Genomic DNA, 5,000 nt, shown 5'->3' with positions numbered 1-5,000 from the left:
ACATCCTGCGTTTGTCAAAAGCGTTCTTAAAGGCTCTCTGGGGAAAAAATAAGTACGGAATGTTAATTTCCCTCTATATTTGGAGACATTTGAGACACTGTATACCAACGTTAGGGTGAAGATGAAGCAATGGCTGGGAAATGCAAATCTAGTCCAGCATCGCTACAAAAGGCGCCATATAAAAATTTTTTGTGTTTATTATTATTATTATTATTACTATTATTAATGTTATTTATTTTTGAATTTAAAAAAAAGAAATAAAGAACATGTTTGAATGACATCTCTTGTATAGTCCTTGAATACAAAAGAAATATTGCTTGAAAAGTCCTTGAAAGTTCTGGAATGTCATTATGAAATATCTGTATGAACCCTGTTGAGATGCGGTAACTGAGGAAGACGCTGAGTAATTGACTGGGGATGCACCGAAATGAAAATTCTTGGCCAAAGCCGAATATAATGAAAAACCTGGCCGAAGGCCGAATACCAAACACGTTTTTTCGCGTTTTTTCCATTTATTTTGCCATTTTTTTCACCACTGCATAAATTAAATAGTCAAAATGTGCTTTTTACTATTTTGTCTAGCTTTTCAAAGAAAAAAAAATTACAAAAACTACAATTTCAAAATATTTATTTAACACTGAACATTTTTTTTCATTCCAGCGGGCACAGCCTACCAACAAGGCACAATATAACTTTAAATAAATAAACGAGTAAAATAAAAATATTGTGATGTGGTCATCTCTGAGCCCCTTGAATAGCCGATGTTCGTCCTGTAACTGACTGCTGAAAGAATTTAACACTCTGTAGACTACAACTAAAAAGTGCATTAAAAAGTGCAAAAAATGGTTCTGTTGGGTTCTATAGGGCTGATGATATTGGGGATATATACCGCTGGTGTCCCTGTACACCTCGCCGAGTATTATAGTGGATATAGTAGAGTTAGATACGTTGTTAATGTTATGTTCCTTGATAGATTTAGTTAGTTTAAACTATAGATTAGTTCATTTAGTCCCGCTGGTTTTTCCGCTCCCAGTCCATAGTACTAGTTCATGTTTCTTGCGTTGTGTTTTGACCCTGTTTTCTGTGACCGCGACTTTGATTCCTGCTTTGCCTGTTTGCCGATAGCCCGATAACCCTTTGCCTGTCTTGACTAAGTTTTTTGGATTACGATTTGTCTGCCTGCCCTTAAATAAATACATCTTTACCTGCTTCCATACTTTACTCCCTTACGTCTCGCGATGCGACAGAAACATGCTCCGGAACAGAAACAAAACAAACGCACGTGTCCACAGTAAACATCCGAAGAGCACGTATCTCGTGCACGTAGCTTGTGCATGCGCGCGCCCCCTCATTGAGGTTGTGACATTCGCGCTTCTCACTCTGGTTGCTAGGCTATTTTGTTGTGTCATCAATCACGTCATTGTTCGGTCAAATTTATTCGGCCTTTTCACTTATTCAGCCGAACACCGGAAGTGCTTTTTTTTTTTGCTATTTTCGGCCAAATAATTTCGGTTGCTGAACATTCGGTGCATCCCTACTCCAGTCCATTGAATAATTTTTTTAATGCATGTCCGAGGTGTAACTCCGCCTCACATCGTGGTTGCATTACCACCTCGGGGTGTGCGTTATTTTCTAATACTTCAACAGACCATCATCAATTATTCCTTCCATATATAATATTCATCCCCATTGTGGATGGAGAGATTATCATAGTGAAGGGGTTTGGGTATTTCAGTGAAACTCAGGACCATGTCACTGCAGATTCAGATCTGAGGTGAGAGATCAGACAAACACAGATCCCAAACACCCCTGTGAAAGATACGATAAAGATCAAGTATACCTGCCCAGGTTAGGGTTACCTGGAGCCAGGCCTGGGGGTTGAGTCCACAGGCAAGTGAACCCAAAATGGTGACATGGGGCCATCTTGTGGGTTCATCAGGTGAACGGTGAGCATCAGTCTTAGGTGGCCTAGACACCTGCTAAAGAAACTGGCTTGGGAACGTTGAACGTCACATCCTTGAGGGGGGAAAAGACAGAAATGGTGAGTGAGATGGAAAAGTATAGAGTAGATTATAGATGGCCTTATATCCACACACAGTACAGGCTCCAGTAACAAACTTCTCAATCAGGAATGATCTCTCCTCTACTCTAGAGTTCCTACAGGAGATGGTGCTCAGACAGTTGTGGGAATACTCACCAATCCCAGCAGTTTTTCCAATAGCACAACAGGGTTGCATCCATGAGACTCCGATTCTCAGGAAGGAAAACTCTGACAGTTGTTTGTGTGTTGTTTGTGTGTATGGAGCAGGCGCTCGAGAAGGAACCTCCTACTGACTTCATAGTGCTCCTAGGAGACACCCGGAGGGGAGTGATTGGGAGGAACGGCTTCGGGATCTGAACCCGAGCAGTGAAATATTATTAGACTTCTGTCTTTTCTCCTGTTTGTGGTTTTCATGAACAGGATATGAGTCCACAGCTGAGGGTGGAGAGGTGTCCAGTATGGAGGGCTAGAGGTAACCCCTGTTATTTGCAGATGATGTTGTTGTATTGACAAAACTTAAACTGGATCTCAAACATATTTGAACATTTCTCTGCATTTGAGTGTCACCTGAGTTCCTTCTGGTCAGGGGAGAGAACTATCTTGGAATCTTATTCATGAGTTCATGAGAAAAAGAAAGTGTAGGATTGATAAATCCCGGTTTAATGGTAGCAGTGTTTCAGTCGCTGGACCGGTCTGTGGTGAAGGAGAAGCTCAGATTAAGGACAAAGCTCTCTGTTTACTGGTCAGTCTACATCCTGTTCTTCAGCTACTGCGTGGTTGAGTTGTGGGTAGTGCCAAAAAGAATAAGAACATGAGTACAGGATGTGGAAATGAGGTTCCTCTGCAGGGTTGCAGGAGTGTGACAATCCAGAAGAACCTTGGAGTAGAGCTACTGCTCCTCTTAATTTGGAGGAACCAGTTGAGGTGGTTTGGGCCCCTTCCAGTGACACCTCTGTTAGGGTCCTGGCTCCTGGTGATGATGAACACACTCTTCATTTCATACTGACTTTAAAAAATCAAGGATTTAAATATAGAAAATCTAGGAACATTTCCAGTAACATTTTATCAGAGATGCCTTCAGGAACTTTTTTTTTAAATATCAGGCAAAACGTTCAGACTGTTAACTGGACCTCTGACCCTAACCTCTCTGTGGTTCTGCTGCATTGTTAGTGCACTAGATCATAAGTGTCCCTAAGTGAACACACTAGTGCACTAAAACAAGATGAATTGAAACACAGTCAACAAGAACAAACTGCTCTGGAGTCGTGTTGGAAAAAAACTGAATAAACTACAGTTTCAGAAATGTTTACAGAGGAAGAAGCAGGATGCTGAGGTTTAGCCAAACACACACACACACACACACACACACACACACACACACACACACACACACACACACACACACACACTCGAGCAGCTGTGTTGTAGTGTTTATATGGGCTGAGGGGCGGCTAAACCCACTGAACGTTATTTTTAGATTTCAGTGGGAAATTTTCCAGAGTCATTTGTAAGCCAAGTGTCCAACATCTGGAGCACTCCATCAGCCAAACGCCATCTACACACACACACACACACACACACACACACACACACACACACACACACACACACACTCCAGCTCATTCCTGATAAATTCAGCTGTGTGAGTGATCTGCAGTCAGACAGAAACACAGTGAACTCTACACACATTAAGCACATACTCACCTCTCTTTCTGTCTCTCTGTCTCTCCCTCTCTTTATTTGTCTCTCTTTCTCCGTCTCTCTATCTCTCTGGCTGTCTCTCTCTGTGTCTCTCTCTCTCTGTCTCTTTCTCTCTGTCTGTCTGTCTTTCTCTGTCTCTTTGTCTCTCTCTCTCCATCTCTGTCTCTCTCTCTCTCAGTTTTCAGTTTCAGTGTTCATGTGCTTTATTGACATGACTAATAATTGTAAGTTTGTGTTTCCAAAGCAAGAACACTGGAAGATTAATGAAAAAACAGAGAAAAAAAATAAAAGTCAAAGTAAAATGTATTTACATAGCAACAGGAGTGTTGACCACAGTGCTGTACATCAGACACGATATGAAATGCATTAAAATAGAGCATGAAATATAATTAAAACAAATATATAAAGAAATAATTACTAAAACCAAGCCAGATATAACGAAGACCAGAGAATAAGCAGCTAGATGGAGCAGATTATAGATTTCCATCGAAAACTCCTGTTTGTAAAGTTCTACTCTCCTGAGGTGAGGAACCGTGTTCGTCTGTGGTAGGAACCGTGTGAGGTTCATGTTTGCACAGTGACGCCAGGTCTGCGGTCCACACAGCAGGGATACGTCCAGGTGAGACAGGGGGCGTGGTCTGTATAAAACGAGAGCCACGGTGGACATAACGTGTGCGACAAAGTACATTTACATGTATTAATTTACATTTATTCATTTATTCATTTATTAATTTACATTTATTATTGTATTAATGTATTAATTTATTAATTTACATTTATTCATTTATTAATTTAGCAGATACTTTTATCCAAAATAAGCAAAAAAACAAGCAAAGCGATATATCAAACCTAGAACAATACAAGCAGTGCTACAGTACAAGATTTCTAATTGAGTTTTAGAGAAACAAAGTGCACAGAGTCGAGGTGTAAGAGCAGAATGTTTTATTTATTTATTTATTTATTTATTTTTAAATACAAGGGGGAGGGGCAGATTAGGGGTTAGTTAAGTGTTCACGGAAGAGGTGGTTCTTTATCCATTTTTTGAAGATAGAGACAGAGTCTGTGGTCAAGTTCATTCTACCACTGAAGGTTCTGGAAAGGTTCTGATCAGTGAGACAGGGTCTGATTTTCACAGGCCCCAGAGATTTAGTATTAATAGAAAAGAGCAGTGGACCCAGAACTGACCCCTGGGGAACACCACTGGTGAGTTGCTGAGTTTCAGAAGCCCCTCCGCTCCATGGTACCTTGAAGGATCTGT

Source organism: Ictalurus punctatus, chromosome 4 (genome assembly GCF_001660625.3).
Source record: "Ictalurus punctatus breed USDA103 chromosome 4, Coco_2.0, whole genome shotgun sequence".
Taxonomy (NCBI): domain Eukaryota; kingdom Metazoa; phylum Chordata; class Actinopteri; order Siluriformes; family Ictaluridae; genus Ictalurus; species Ictalurus punctatus.
This window is presented reverse-complemented; position numbering follows the sequence as displayed.